Raw genomic sequence first — 17,805 nt, forward strand, 5'->3', positions numbered from 1 at the left:
TGCTGCTGACGCTAATCACCCACTCCATCTTCAAAAGGTTGAATTTTCACATAGGTCTTGAGGAACCAGGCCTTAAGTTCAACAGTAAAGGTCAACAAAATAACATTAACCCCCCACATCATGACAAAAAGCACGCTTTCTGGACCAACATTTAGCTTTCTACCAAATTTGGTGCAATTCTGTTAGTTGTGTTCAAAACATGAAAAATCCCCATGGACATAACATGGGGAAAACATGTTTTGGGACTCCCCTTTATTCCCAGCCCCGGCTTGCCATATCACCCCAAAACTTTCAACACAGCATCTGAGCCAAAAATGGGAAATTTTAGAAAATTTCGGGACGAATCGTCAAGCGGCACCAAAGTTATTGCAAAACAAAAAAGCGCTTTTTCCATACTAACTATAACTACCTGCTGGCGACCGCCAGTAGGTAATGTGTATGTATATATATACATGTATGTTATATAGATATAGATACAGTGGTCGAAAGTAGGTAGTTATAGTTAGGACCAAGTTTCTACAGAAAAAGCTTTTTTGACTTGCCTATATTTTTATCGTTGTTTGACGAATCTTCATGAAATTTCCCCCCCAAAAAAGTGTCATAGTGAGTCTTTTTGTGTGCATGGAAAGTTTCAGGGTGATGCATCAAGCGGGGGGGGGTCTAAAAAAATATGATTTCCCATGTTAAGTTTAAGTATGGGCGAATTTTGCGGATCTGGGGTCCGCGAATTTGTGCGAAATCGCCAAAAAATCTGTGAATTCGCAGATGTTCCCGCGAACTCGCAGATTTTTTTGCAATTTGCACTCTACTCAACTGGAGTACTTTCTACTGGCTAATCCAGTAAGTGCTACCTCGTTGGGTAAATGTAAAGTGCTTTTCCTACACTGCAGCTGCGTAAAGGGACAGAAGATTTGTCTCCACTGACCATGTGTGCCTGTAACTTTGCCACCACGCCAATAGGCGCCGAGGTCCCTTGAGTGAGCTGTCCATCATAGTTGGGAAAGGGCGGGAAGACTTTGATACCGCTAGTGTGTGGTGCGGGGCCAAACGAGTGGGGCTTCTATGCGTGTCAACATACCTCTTGTGTATAAAGGGTCAGAGAGCGAGCAGGGCAGCAGGTGAGGAGAAAGCAGCCTCCTGGTCACAGGAACTACACAGGGGTTGCGCTCGAGAAACTCAGGGATTCAAAGACCTCCCTCGAGTATTACAGCTAATTTTTGACGGCAGATATGGGGTTAAAGCGCACTTGCCCAGCCTCGACAGTGCTCACTAATGTTTTGGGCTGATTAAAACGTTACTGAATTTGAGCTTCAACTCGGGCACCTGCTTTATTTATATCTGTAAGTGCTTCCTGTTGAGGTTTATTTTTGTGACAGGAGCCTCGTGCCAGAATGAATCCTGCCCTGCATAGTTATCCACGAAGATGCCACCGTTTTGTGGAATACCTCTACTCAACTGGAGTACTTTCTAATGGCTAATCCAGTAAGTGCTACCTCATTGGGTAAATGTAAAGTGCTTTTCCTACACTGCAGCTGCGTAAAGGTCCAAAAGATTTGTCTCCACTGACCATGTGTGCCTGTAACTTTGCCACCGCGCTAAAAGGCGCCGAGGTCCCTTGAGTGAGCTGTCCGTCATAGTTGGGAAAGGGCGGGAAGACGTTTGATACCGCTAGTGTGTGGTGCTGGGCTTCTATGCGTGTCAACATGCCTCGTGTATAAAGGGCCAGAGAGCGAGCAGGACAGCAGATGAGGAGAAAGCAGCCTACTGGTCACAGGAACGGGGATTGCGCTCGAGAAACTCAGGGATGCAAAGACCTCCCTCGGGTATTTCAGATAATTTTCGACTGCAGATATGGGGTTAAAGCACACTTGCCCAGCCTTGACCGTGCTCACTAATGTTTTGGGCTGATTAAAACGTTACTGAATTTGAGCTTCAACTCGGGCACCTGCTTTATTTATATCTGTAAGTGCTTCCTGTTGAGGTTTAATTTTTGGCCCACAGGAAGCACTTACAGAGTTAAGGCAGGTGCCCGAGTTGAAGCTAACTTTGTAACCATTTTAGAATGACGCCGGCAAGCTGCCAGAGTTGAAGTTGCAACTTGCAAGTAAGCAACTTCAACTCTGGCAGCTTGCCGGCGCCATTCTAAAATGGTTACAAAGTTAGCTTCAACTCGAGCACCTGCCTTAACTGTAAGTGCTTCCTGTGGGCCCAAAAACAAATCCGCCCGCGAGCGGATTTAAGGATTTTTCGGCAATTTCGCGAGATTCGCAGATCGCGAAATTGCCGAAAATCCGCAAATTCCGCGAGCAGAACGAATTTTTGGCCCACAGTTAGTTAAGTCCCATAAGAGCTTTGAACACAATGACAGCCCGCCTGCAGGAGGGAATCACACCACATTTGGCAGTTAGATAGATTTTGGTTAGTAGAAATTTAAGGAAAAGCAAATAAGGATATCTGGGCGGATCCTAAGCACTCAATCTCCTGGTGAGATCCGATTGTCTGTCAGCACTTCAACCAGAAAGTGCTGGCAGCCATCTTGGGAGCAATAAACATGATAGCATCCCATTGAAAAGCATTGTAGCGAATGGCAGGTTTTGAGGGTCACAAAATGGAGAAATAATTTGTTGATGGTATCATACTAATTTTAGGAATTGTACAGTATCGGCTACTACTGGTCCCGGGTGGAGGGGCGGGGCAGGAGACTGTACTTCCAATTGGAGCAGCCTGTCAGTTGATTCCCCTGTGTTTCACTGAAGCTTCCCAGAGTATTCTAAAGTCTTAGTCTTACTTATGACAAAAATATGACACACCTGAAGCCATCTTGTTTGAATTAAACTGGCAAATTCAAAGCATCTAATTTTAAAAAGAAGCACAATGAGGGGGTTCATTTTGTCATAGAAATTATGGTTAGTCAGTAGAAAGAAAAAGTTAGGACATGTTTGAAGTGAGATCTCAAATATATTCCTGCTGTACTCCTGTTGATTCCATTGTGTCTACTGCAGCCTCCCAGAGTCTTTTAAAGAACAATTAGAGCACAAACAGTCTTACTTATGATACAAATATGGCACATTTGAAGTCATCTTGCTTGAATCAAAGTGGGAAAGCTTAAAACATTTAATTGAGATAGGAACAACATGAAGTGTCTCATTTTGTCATAGAAATTATGATTAGTGTTGTAGAAAGAAAAATTAGGACACATTTTAAGTGAGTTCTCAAATATCTTCCTCTTCGATTTCATTAAAACGTTCTGACATGCAGACTGGAACATGCACTTTCACCACCAGCAGCAGACTGCCAATTTATTCCCTGATGATCAGCAGTTTACTATAGTGTTCTGATGAGCACCTAGAGTGCTAATATTCTGAATTTATGCCAAACGTGTGGCACATCTGACCCCCATCTTGATGGAATTGAAGTGGAAAACTGAAAACATTTCCTACTGAGGATACTGTAGTAAATGAAGAGATTAGGGAGATTTCTAACTAATAAGTCTCCCAAGATGGCCACCAGAGAGAAAAGAGCCCAAATGAAGCACAAATATCACCCAAATATATCCCAAGTATAGCCCAATGTCAGAAGATTGCAAAACACCCACACATAATGGACTTCTTTATAAAAGTGCATGAAAGGCTTAACATAAACTAACCATTCAGGAATTGAGTGACAAAATACAAAAATAAGATTTGTTTTTATTTGCTGCCCTCCGTACTATCAGAGTGTGCAAAGTTGAAAATGCGGTCATTAATGGTCGCTTTGTGTGAGAGTGGTGCACCATTCTTATGCCTAGTTTTTACATTTCCTGACAGCATTGTACCTGTCTGATAAGACCAATAAATAATATTTGATCAAATAACTCAATTTCCAGGTATGTGAATCACCTTTAATTTGGAGAGAAACATTATTAAAAGGGTATGTGTATGTGAGAGGATCAAATATTTTTGAGAACTTTTTGGAACTAATTGAGGTAATATATGAGTGGTTTGGGAGTGGCTTTGTATGTTTAATAACAGGTAAGATGCTTTATGAGTGTATGAGATTGTGACAGTTTGTCTGATTTATAGACTATGTGTGTGAGAAGTTGGTTGACAATCTGTTGCTATGAATCAGTACATTGTACATTTGCTGCTTACTTTGTGTGAAAAACTAGGACCCCCTGTATGGCTCTAGAACTCCTAGGACAGGGCAAAATACCAAAGAGAAAAACTTTCCTAGGCAGTAAATACCGTTAATATTACATTAATTTATGTAACATAATGTGGGGGATGACCCAAGCTCAGTGTGATTAATCAACAACTGTTTAACACATATTGATTGTTCTTTTATTAAGGATTATCTAAAAAGTCAAACATACAAAGACTAAGTTCAGAAACATTTACATATAGGTGCCTGTACATCAGTTATAATGTATTTACCATGGGTAACGGGAGGTAAGCACTTTATCCAAAACAATACAATATGGACATATACAGTACATAAACAACAGTTATACATAAAAAACAATTCTGAGAGGAATTGGTAAAAAAGTAGTTAAAACTAGACAATTGATATATTGTGGCAGGTGATAACAGTTGTTAAAGTTCTCTACGCGCGATTCGGCACAAGGCATGCCTTCTTCAGGAGGGCCACGAAGGTATATCCTGGGAATGGATCAGTAAAAGATAGTTGTAGAGCCTAGTAAACATAATTCATATGATACAATATACATATACATAGTTGCAATGAGCTTAAGAAATTGATAAAGTGATGTTAGTCAGCTCAAAGCGTTGCCAGGTGAAACGTGGTAGCATGGCCACGTAATTTAAAAGAAGTGAATAGGTAAAGGAACTACCACCAAGATAACTCAGTAAAAGGTCATGAAATAAAGATTTAAGTCACCAAAATATAGTGCTAAAATGAGTAGGAACCCTGAAATTGAAGCGAGTAGATAGATAGCGATTTCCAATATGACCCTGAAATATAGAGCACAGAAGAATGAAAAACTTACAAACTAAAAAGAGGGTATGTTGGCCTGCAACTCTCACAGGACTAAGCGACGAGGCAAGTACAGCTATTGCTGGGGGTAACCTGTTATGGAGAAAACTTTGCTGCTTACTACAGGGTGTAATTGGTAGTAAAAACAAGCTGTAGATTTAAACATAGTTGTAGTCACATCTATTTTGCTCTCTTTTCCATAACTCATGCACTGAGATGTTTGTTTATAGCCACTTACATAGATATATAGAGAGTCATAGAAATACTAAAATAAACAGTCACATACCAGCACATTTACTTAAACGTCCAATGGCACCGCTACAGGTGTACTCCTACAATTTCTCAGATATGTTGGCAAGTACCGATACAATCTTTTCACCGATGTAGAGAAATGCTTTTTTAAACATGTATGATGCTTGGCAGTACAGGTCTTGTGTGCGCACTTTCACTTGTAGCTTGATTTGTCATGTAAAACCTGTTTGTAAAGTCTTAAATCCAATTTCCAGTATGTGAGAGATGCTGTAGGTATGCTATAAAGCATGCTGGTTTGTGCTTAAAAGATGAGGGATGCTATTTTCAGTTCACTAAGTTACTGGTGCAATTGCATGCCCCTATGGCAAGTACTACATAGGGTAGGCCATCCCAAAAGCAAATTACGTACATGTTCTGAGAAACATAAAGCCTCTGTTTCAGCTATTGAGACAGCTACAGAAGCACATATAGATTCAGTCACTCACCAGAAAAGATTAATATATGCAACAGACTCAAAAGTAGCTGCAGTCACACTTAAGTAGATCTGTATTGCCTAACACAGGATTTCTGCAGCCACTTATGAACAGCCATAGAGTTATTATAGCAGGCAGTTACATACCAGCCCATTTACTTAAACGTCTCATGGCACTGATAAAGGTGTACTTCTACACCCTCTCAGATATGTAGGAAAGTACTGACACAATCTTCTCAACCATGCAGAGAAATAGTATTTCAAAATTGGTGGTGGCTACTAGTGCAGACCCTGTCTGTGCACGGTCATTGCAAGTTTCACTTGGCTTGTTATAGGTGTTTCTGAAGTATCAACCCCATGTCCTTTTGAGTTGAATAAGTTACTTGAGCACTTGTTGTAGGCTCCTGTACAAAGTACTATGCACCCTGTAAGAAACTGATATACACGTTCACAAAAGCATAGACCCTCTCTGCAACCTAATCAGACAACTACAGAAGCACATATACATTCAGTCACTTACTAGCATCTACTTATGCCTTCAGCAGACTCAAAGTTAGTTGCAGTCACACGTTCATAGCTCTTTAAGTGGAGAAGCGTGGCTCAGTGGTTAGAGGCGGCAGACCCGGAAGCTGAGATTGACCGTGGACCAGGGTTCGATTCCCCGCCTCGGCTGATCTCGAGCTCAAAATTCCACAGACTCGACAATTCTCGCTCTGGTGCCTACTCAACTCACGGGGTCACACTCTGCGACTCTGGGCAATAGCTTGCTTAATCTCCACTACGGCCCCTCGCGGTGGGATGCCTGGCTTTCACCTTGTGGACACCCTGCCGGGGTTTCTCACAGGGGAATACCAGGACGGGTTCCCTAAGCAAGCGCCGGGATGCTCACGGGCAGCTGTGCGCTTTACAAGTCCAACACATTTACATTTACATTTATTCCTTCACAGAGGCACTGAAGTATTTGTGCAGCCACTTACATTCACATTTAGACAGCCACAGAGCTACTAGAACACACAATCACATACCAGCACATTAACTTAAACATCTTATGGCACTCCTAGAGGTGTAATGCTACACTCAATTACATATGTTGGAAAGTACTGACACAGCCTTCGGAACCAGGCACAGAAATAGCTTGAGAATCATGTTTAATGGCCACTAGTGCAGACCCTGTCTGTGTATTCTTACTTCAGCCTTTACTAGGCATGTAATAGGTTTTTCTCAAGTATCAAACCCACATTTTAGTGCACATAATACACTTCTAAGATAAGCTGCAGGCATGCAAAAAATGATGATATTTTGAGCTTAAGAGATTGATAGCTGTCTTTTTGAGTTAAATACATTACTTGTGCACTTGCTGCATCTATGCCAAGTATTGTATAGAGTATGCCATCCCTAAAACAATTGACATACATGTTCACAGAAGCATAGAGTCTGTCTTTCAGTTACAGAAACAGCTACGGAAGCACTTACATTCAGTCACTCCCCAGAAACTATTTATGCATTCAGCTGACTCAAAGGTAGTTGCAGTGATACCCATGTAGCTCTGTATTGCCCAACACAGGTACTGAAGTATTTGTGAAATTTTAGACAGCCATTGAGATATTATAGCAGGCAGTTACATACTAGCACATTTACTTAAACATCCCATGGCAGTGACAGAGATGTCCTCCTACACTCTCTGAGATATGTAGGCAAGTACTGACACTACCTTCTCAACCATGTACAGAAATAGTCCTTCAAACATGGATGATGCTAGTTGTACGGACCCTGTCTGTGCTCTCTCACTGCAAGCTTAACTTGGCATAGTATGCGTTTTTCTCAAGTGTCAAATCCACTCAAAAACCTATGCACCCATTCACTGACCCACTCAGACACTCATATGTCTAATTGGACCTCTACTCAAAGAGTCAGAGACTCACTCAGGCAGTGATGCACCCACTCACACACCCAGTGAGACACTTATGCAGGTAGTCGCAGACTTACTCAGACACACCCAAACCTAGTCACCTATTGAGACACTTACGCACTCAGTCACACACCCATTGAGGCACTCTGCACTTACGCACCCTCTCTTTTTCAAAGGTTAGAGCTACGAAATAGAAATTAAACAATCTTAGAAATTCCCTGAAAAAACAAAGGTTACAGAGACGTTATAGTTAACAAACAGTTGTTCGGATGATTTTCAATGAATATTTTAAAGTTCCAAAACTCCACACTTAGAGGAATTTGCAAGTGAAACCAGTCAATGTTAGGCTATGGAAGGAAATTCAACTTACTGGTAAGTACAGTTAGAATTACTTTTCAGGGTCAGTGCTGGGCTAAAGGATGCAGCACTGTGTACTCTCCAGATAACAGGTGAGTAAATCGGAATTCTTTGTTCGGATGATTTTAGGTGAATATTTAAAAGTTCCAAAACTCCACACTTACCTCCAGTAAGAGCCACAGAGTTCTGTGGCGCTTACTGGAGGTACCTGGTGTGCTAGTTGGCCACCAGGGACCCTCAGAAGGGGAATTTGTTCTCCCTCTGCAAACACGCCAGGGGGCACGATTGCAGAGTGGTGCAATAAGGGGGCGTGGCCTACGGCCACGATCCCGTTTTTAAAAAATATTTCTTTTAAGAAGGGGGGCTATGTAGCCCCCCTTCTTTGTCTAATTTTTTGGCCCTGGGGACCCCATCCCCCAGGGCCTGCCCCCAATTTTTTTATAGTTAAAATATTGGGAAGGGGCCGCGTGGCCCCCGTCCTGAGGCCATAATCTGCCCCAGGGAACCCCATCCCCTGGGGCATGGGCCTTTTTTAAAATATTTTTTTATTTGGACTAGGGCTGCCTTGCCCCACTCTTGTGGCCACTTATGGCCCCGGGGACCCGTTCCCCCGGGGCCGTCCCTTTTTAAAAATGTTTTATTCATTTTGGGGAGTGGGGCCTCCCGCGCCACTAATAGCCCCATTGGGGAGCCGTTGGGGACCGTGGGGGGTCCTTAATCCCCCCACAGTCCCAGCTGGCTCCCCGCATCCTGCGGGATCCGGCATTGCTTTTTCGCATGACAGGCTGGGAGCAGCGAGGCTCCCGGCCTGTCATTGCGAAATACAGTGTCCCGGGGGTGGGCACCCCAGGACACTGCAGGAGCCGGCCCGGGGGGGGAGTGGCGGTCCCCAGGGCCATCAAGGGCTCCAGGAGGGAGGCCTCGCGCACCCCCTCCCCCCATCATCATTTGAAAATCCCCTGGGGGTGGTGGTCCCCGGTGCTTGGGGGTCCATAATGGACCCCCAAATTAAAAACGTAGTGCCCCCTGGGAGGTGGCAGTCCCGGGGGCGTGTGGGGGGGCTTAAGCCCCACCACACAGGTTTTTTTAATTAAATTAAAAAAAGCCCCGGGTGTGGCGGTCCCCGGGGTGGTCCCCGTGAGCCCCACGCCATTCATTTTTTTAAGCCCCGGGGTGGCGGTCCCCGGGGATGGGGGGGCCTGAGACCCCCCCAACAAAGAACTACAAGCCCCAGTGGGTGGCAGTCCCTGGGACTGGGGGTCCTGAGAGCCCCCCCTAATGAATATTAAGAAGCCCCGGGGGGTGTCGGTCCCCAGGGCTGGGGGACCTGAGAGCCCACCCCAACGGATATTAAGAAGCCCCGGGCGTGGCAGTCCCCGGGGCTGAGGGGGTCTGAGAACCCCCCCACACAATTGAAATAAGCCCCGGGGTTGGCGGTCCCCGGGGCTGGGGGGCCCCTCTGCGCAAATTTCAAAAAGACTCTGAAATAATAATTAATAACTAGGACAAAGGAGGAAATGTACTTTGGTCGAGAACTGAGTATCTCAAGGAGGCGTATAAACACCTCAATGACCTCATATGCTACAAAAGATATATCATGCAACAGGTGATAAAAATCAAAGGCGAACTCAAAGAAGATCTAAATAGGTGGAAACACGGGGGTTTGATTTCTAAAGATGAACATCCATTTTTAAATAATCAGTTTCCAGTAATGCCAGTGATCTATTTTATACCAAAAATTCATAAGGCATATCTCCAGTACCCGGACAACCGATTATTTCGGCGAGGAATGGTCTATTTGAAAAGCTCACATTATAAGTAGACTATTTTCTCCAAGAATTGTTGTTCAGTTACCATCATATATTAAGGACACTGGCGATTTTTTGAAAAGACTATGTGATAAACCTTGGTCTGATGATTACATATTAATGACTGTGGACATAACCTCCCTATACACCAGCATTGAACATAGGGATGGTATTAGAGCGGTTGAGCATTAGCTCAAGAAAAGATATATTCAGTTTTATAATCATAATGCAATGCTATTGAAAATGATCGACTGGTGTTTAAAGAATATTCTCATCCTGTTTGGCAATGAGGTGTTCAAACAGATAAGGAGTGTTGCCTGCTTCTCCCCCAGCTTCGCATGTTTACATGTGGGCTGGTGGGAGGAGCGGGTACTCATGGAGTAATCTGTATGGATTGGGATGAACATATGGTAGACTGGATGCGATTCATTGATGATGTTTGTAATCTGGAAAGGTAGTAAGGAAACTTCTGGCAAATTTGTGGAAGGTATCAATATTAATGCATTGAATTTGGAATGTATCTCTCATATTGATTCATGCTCCATATGCTTTTTACATGTACAGATATTTGTCAAGGGTAACAATTTAAAATCCAGATTACATCCAAAAAGGAAGGCAGGCAATTCCACTTTGCACGCATCCAGCTTTCACCCCAAACATTTGATTAATAGCATCCCATATGGAGAGTTGCTGAGATTACGCAAAATCTGTAGCTCAGATATAGATTTGGCTATATGTCAACAGGAAGCGAAACAACATTCATTAAGAGAGGCTATGCAGTCAATGTGAGCAATCGAGCAATAATAAAGGCTAATGAAAAATCTAGGCAATCTACTTTGTTTCAAACATCCAATGATTCAGATTCAACAACACATCCCTGCTCTACTGATCAAGGTGAAATAATCAACATTAGACGTATCACTACTTTTAGCCAGCAAGAAAGTTCCATCAGGTCTATTATCAATAGCCAATGGCCTATAATTCTTACTGATTCCACCTTGGGTCAATTTCTTTCCAATAAACCAAACTTATTGTTTCAGCAGGCTCCATCAATGAGAAAGGCATTAGTTAAAATCAGTCCCAAAATAGCCAGTAAGACTAATTGGCTATCTTTTAAAAAAGGCTTTTTCAAATGTAGCTCCTGTAGGGCATGCCGCTTTGGCATCAATACTTTGAACTATATGTCGGCATTCAGTTCCAAACCTATTGAATTGAAAGGTTTTGACAATTGTTGGACAGACTTTGTGGTATATGTTCTTGCATGCACCTGCATGCTTTAATATGTGTGTAGCACCAAGCTACAGATACATGTGAGGATTTTGCTGCATTTAAGGGCCATATGTGTACTCGGACACCACATACCTGGTGGCACGCCACTTCAAACAAGCCCATGATAACAATCTAAATTATTTGAAGTACTTTATCAGGGGAGGAGCGAATCGAAAAAAGATGTTACACCAGCTGGACACTCATTTTAGAGTTTTAGAGTTAGATTCCAAAGTGCTTAATTAGGTTATTACTAGTGGAGATTTGCACGGGAGATTTGCACAATTTTCTATGAATATTTCATGAGGGAAATAATAATATTAATATTGATGGTTTTATTAATCTTTTATGAAAATTGTAATGATCTTATGAATCGTTCATGAATTTAAAATCAACTTCACTTTATACAACAGAGACATCTAAATCTGAACTATCTGTGGTCAATTAACAATGTAGCATAAACATAGAGTGAGAAGGACCACTTCTCACAAAGATATGCGCTCTGTAGCAAGAGGAACCTCACGTTCCTTCAAGTTTCAAAATCAATAGTAGCCAGAAATTGATATACGACTTTTCCGATGATTCAAATATTTATTTTCATTTTTCACATGTTCATAATGTTCATCTTATGATTTTATGATTTTTTCATCATTAATTGTTATTCCCAATCTTTCGTACACCCAATGCATTTCGGGTAAAATCAAAGGACCCTTCTTCAGGGGTCTGTAAAGGAAACATACAGGACCATGTTAATTACCCACATATGTTATACTTCGTAATACATCACAGTGAAAAGAAAAGAAACGGAAATCTGACCAAACGAGTTGATAAAGAATTCCTAGTATGCTAAATTAATACTGGAAAAGCCACACTCTTTACATCCCTCGTGCAAAAACTCGAAAAAACTGACATTAAACCTGATAGCGGGCTGATAAAAGACATGGCTAAAAAATTATCGTGAAGTCCATAATTTACGGACAGCATGTGTTACAATTTAATCACACGCGCGCCTTTTCCGTTCTGAACCCAATACGTTAAAGTAACGTACAACCGTTTGTGTTCCATCTATCACTTACTTGAAGACCGGGAACAAACCATCTCCGTGAACGACTGGGGAGCCATGTTCAACGGCTTCTATGGACTTTTAACCAATCATAAAATAAGGCCTCATCATGTGACGCTGGTCACGTGATATGAGTATATCGACTCCAAAATCGGAAGTGAATACTAAGCATGGGCATAAAATCCGTTCCGCTCGTGGATTTTGCGGATTTTCGGTAAATTCGCAATCCGCGAACTCTCGCGAACTTGCCGAAAATTCGTAAAATCCGTGCGAAGCGGATTTTTTGCTTGGTCACACTTGCCAACTTTAATACTATACAATTTCGCGGGAGTAAACACTTGCGAACATGTAGATGCGGCGGGCAGCGACAATCTCGCAATTGCGAGATTGCAAAATTTGCAATTTCGCACAAGAAATCCACCAGCAGGCAGCATAAACCTTGAAAATTATGATTTTTATCAGAATAACTCCTCAGGTTGACATTTTCCTGCACTTTTTCTTTGCAAGGAGTCCATTTTGGGGGGTGGGGGTGGGAGGAAGGAAGTGCCCCACAGTCTCCAACTTCCCGTTCCTGTCCACCAGGCTCCTCCCAGTGCTTTCTTCATGTGCTGGTCACTTTGATTTGGATCTTGACCTGGAAGGATTACTTTTTGTGGATGCTGCTGGATATTTGGATTTTTGCAATACTGAAAGCACTCAGCAGGTGCAAAAGTTCAATCTTATCATTAGTAACCATTCCCTGTAGTGCTTCCTGAGGGGCCCCTTCAGAGTTCATTTGCCTACTTGCAACTATTCTATGACCCTGCTCTGACCCTCACAGCAGGCTCAGAGAATAGCTACAAGTATACAACAAAGGTCCTGTTAAAAAAATTACACTGCAACAGAAAGCAATTACAGACAAAACTGAGAGCACTCAGCAGGTGCAAAAGTTCAATCTTATCATTAGTAACCATTCCCTGTAGTGCTTCCTGAGGGGCCCCTTCAGAGTTCAGTTGCCTACTTGCAACTATAGGCCACAAAGGTCCTGTGAAAAAAAATTGCACTGCAACAGAAAGCAAATTACAGATAAGGAAGCAGGTGCCAGCCAGACTGGAAGTTTAAATTCAGTGACACATTAATCGACCCCAAATTAATTCATGTCAGTTGAAGCAGGGCAGGTGTGCTTGCTTTTTTTCACCCCCATAATCTACAGTGATAAACCAACCAGAGGGTGGCAGTGATTACCAGAGGGTGACATGGGTGTACCAGAGGGTGGCAGTGGTGAAACAGAGGGTGCTGTGGACCTGTGATGATGAACCAGATGTAGAAACAACATAGTCGCGGCCGTTGCGAGCCGACAAGTAAGTTCGCAATTGCGAACTGGTACAGAACCCTCGCGAACTGGCAGAAATCCTTGCGAACACAAAAAAAAAAATACGCAAACTCGCGAGAGTTTGCGGATTTTGCGGATTGCGAATCCGTAAATACGCAAGTTCGCGGATTGCCAATTCGCAAAATCTGCCCATGCTTAGTGAATACGGAAATGCGATGCTCATGACAAACTGTGCCCGAAGATTTGCATTCTATGTAATCACTGTGACATGATTATAATATCAACATGATACGCGCTGCATGATATTATTATCATGTTAACATTTGTTTCCGCTCATGCAGCGCGTATCATGTTGATATTATAATCATGTCACAGTGATTACATAGAATGCAAATCTTCGGGCACAGTTTGTCATGAGCATCGCATTTCCGTATTCACTTCCTATTTTTAAGTCGATATACTCATATCACGTGACCAGCGTCACATGATGAGGCCTTATTTTATGATTGGTTAAAAGTCCATAGAAGCCATTGAACATGGCTCCCCAGTCGTTCACGGAGACGGTTTGTTCCTGGTCTTCAAGTAAGTGATAGATGGAACACAAACGGTTGTACGCTACTTTAACGTATTGGGTTCAGAACGGGAAAGGCGCGTGTGTGATTAACTTGTAACACATGCTGTCCGTAAATTATGGACTTCACGATAATTTTTTAGCCATGTCTTTTATCAGCCTGCTATCAGGTTTAATGTCAGTTTGTCGAGTTTTCGCACGAGGGATGTAAAGAGTGTGGCTTTTCCAGTATTAATTTAGCATACTAGGAATTCTTTATCAACTCGTTTGGTCAGATTTCCATTTCTTTTCTTTTCACTGTGATGTATTACGAAGTATAACATATGTGGGTAATTAACATGGTCCTGTATGTTTCCTTTACAGACCCCTGAAGAAGGGACCTTTGATTTTGACCCGAAATGCATTGGGTTTACGAAAGATTGGGAATAACAATTAATGATGAAAAAATCGTAAAATCATAAGATGAACATTATGAACATGTGAATAATGAAAATAAATATTTGAATCATCGGAAAAGTGGTATATCAATTTCTGACTACTATTGATTTTGAAACTTGAAGGAACGTGAGGTTCCTCTTGCTACAGAGCGCACATCTTTGTGAGAAGTGGTCCTTCTCACTCTATGTTTATGTTGTTTCAAGGCACGGATTGACGACGTGCAACAGACGTAGCGCCAACCAAAGTGTTTGATAAACTTTTCTGGTAAGCATCATACCTCAGAGTGCACTGGGATAACACAGATGGGATATCTATTGAATTGTCAACCGCATCCTGGCTCGCACCTCTGTCAAAATGCAACTAGATGACATTGCTCAATTAACAAGTAACAAAGCTGTAACACTTGGATACACAGCAGATGCTGCTAAAGACATGTATGGACTCATTCCGGAGAACAGGCTTTTTACCACTCAAAAGACCACCACTGCACAACTTTTAAAACAATTGGAGTATATCAGTAGAAAAGAAATCAATCAAAGGTTGCATGCAACTACTTTGATAAAAGTATAATGCACCCACACATACTTTTGTTTTTGATCACTAACATTTGCGATGAAAATGTTTTTGTCTTTCGTTTTTGACTATTGTTTGTAATTAACTTTTGTTTCCGCTCATGCAGCGCGTATCATGTTGATATTATAATCATGTCACAGTGATTACATAGAATGCAAATCTTCGGGCACAGTTTGTCATGAGCATCGCATTTCCGAATTCACTTCCTATTTTGAAGTCGATATACTCATATCACGTGACCAGCGCCACATGATGAGGCCTTATTTTATGATTGGTTAAAAGTCCATAGAAGCCGTTGAACATGGCTCACCAGTCGTTCACGGAGACGGTTTGTTCCCGGTCTTCAAGTAAGTGATAGATGGAACACAAACGGTTGTACGCTACTTTAACGTATTGGGTTCAGAACGGGAAAGGCGCGTGTGTGATTAACTTGTAACACATGCTGTCCGTAAATTATGGACTTTACGATAATTTTTTAGCAATGTCTTTAATCAACCCGCTATCAGGTTTAATGTTAGTTTGTCGAGTTTTCGCACGAGGGATGTGAAGAGTGTGGCTTTTCCAGTATTAATTTAGCATACTAGGAATTCTTTATCAACTCGTTTGGTCAGATTTCCGTTTCTTTTCTTTTCACTGTGATGTATTACGAAGTATAACATATGTGGGTAATTAACATGGTCCTGTATGTTTCCTTTACAGACCCCTGAAGAAGGGTCCTTTGATTTTGACCCGAAATGCATTGGGTTTACGAAAGATTGGGAATAACAATTAAGGATGAAAAAATCATAAAATCATAAGATGAACATTATGAACATGTGAATAATGAAAATAAATATTTGAATCATCGGAAAAGTGGTATATCAATTTCTGACTACTATTGATTTTGAAACTTGAAGGAACGTGAGGTTCCTCTTGCTACAGAGCGCACATCTTTGTGAGAAGTGGTCCTTCTCACTCTATGTTTATGTTGTTTCAAGGCACGGATTGACGACGTGCAACAGACGTAGCGCCAACCAAAGTGTTTGATAAACTTTTCTGGTAAGCATCATACCTCAGAGTGCACTGGGATAACACAGATTGGATATCACTTAACAATGTAGGTCATTTACATGATAATATTTAGGCTGCAGTGGTTCTTCCCTTTATTAGCACTTTTTTGCACTCCGCACTTTACTTAGTTAGCACCTTCAATTTTAAGCACTTTAATGAGCACTAGATATTAGTGGTAACAATGTATATCAAAACAAGAATGAGCTATTCATGACTAGAATATCATTGAGTCCTTCATACCTCACATAATAGTACCAGTATCACTTGTTAGGAGGGGTCCAGGGAAAAAAATATTTATGAGGGTTTTAGTTCAATCATTGAAAACGGCATCTTGCACATTGCGAGCTGTAGTTTTCTGCCGCTCGAATAGATTTTTACTCAAGGGGCAGATTTCTCAACGCGGACTGGTAGTTTTTCATCGCGAGCGATCGCAAGCATACGTGACCACTCGCAATGAGAAACCTGACCTCCCCGCGTTGCGTATCTCACTGGGAGGTTTATTGTCCTCGCTCGTGATCGGCAACTTAATGTTGCTGATCGCGAACGAGGGAAAAGTCTCGCTGGGATGTCATTTTGCTTGCTCGCGGTCGCCAACTTGACTTTGAGTACCGCGAGCAAGCAAAACATTACCGCTACGCTACGCGTGTTTGCACTGTGCTACATGCAGTTTGCGTAGTACGAAGTAGCACAAAATACGCAAACTACGCAAGTGTAGCGTAGTGCTTTGCCCAGGGTTAGTTACGGTTCGCACCATCTGATTGTTTCTCTTTGACAATCTTAAAATGTTCAATCATTGCAGAGTGCAAAATCATAAAATAGAAATAGAAATTATTTTTGAAATCAAAACAAAATGTCCACTATGGGACATTTGTCTATCATTTTTCTTATATTTCAATTATGGCACCATCGATACAGATTAACAATCCATGATTTAGGGGATTTTAAAAAATGTATAACTTTACATTTATAATCAATCCCTTGAATAAAGCAATTACATCTAAATGCACTTTTACTGCTTTCTCAATGATAATCCTGGCCCATTATTTGCAATGTCATGACAATAGGTGATACAGTTTTGTGTTGTATCTTTCTTGATACAATTCAGCCCCAGTGGGCATATTACAATCATGCAATGTAATCTTGTTGCTCGTTCCATTGTGTGTTGTTCAACACTGTTTGGGTAACTAAAAATCTCCTCTCATCGTCTGTACTTTGGTTACCTCAAACTTTAAATTACATACAATGATGTAGCACAATTCAGCCCAAGTGGGCCTATTGAGCTTTGTCTTTGAACTGCAATTCTCATATGCATCACCATAACATTATTGCTACATGTTTGCTATCAAAACCTGCTCGCGTGCTCTGACATATCTAGTTTCACTCATGCCTGCAAAGGCTAGATATTATTGGCTTTCTTGCTTCTTGTTTGCTTCTGGTGGTGCCCAGCACAGCTGTAATAAAATAAAATAAAACAACCATTAAAAAAAGCACATGTTGTTATGTGATTAAAACTACTGATCATATAAATATTACAATCACGAGGCATCATTTTCAAGAATCTACTCTTTTACAATGTTATGTTTACTTACATTGTTACCCTATTCGTACTGTAAGTTCTTCATCCAGGTTGAGGGCAGAGGGGTATAAGGTGTTAGATTTAATGATTAATCTGGATTCCAGACATCTCAATTCTTGTACTCTATTCCCACCTCTTTCTCTTACTCAAATCCTATCTAACACACAGAATGATAACCGACTGGTGT

The sequence above is a fragment of the Lissotriton helveticus genome, chromosome 2_2, assembly GCF_964261635.1.
Source record: "Lissotriton helveticus chromosome 2_2, aLisHel1.1, whole genome shotgun sequence".
Taxonomy (NCBI): domain Eukaryota; kingdom Metazoa; phylum Chordata; class Amphibia; order Caudata; family Salamandridae; genus Lissotriton; species Lissotriton helveticus.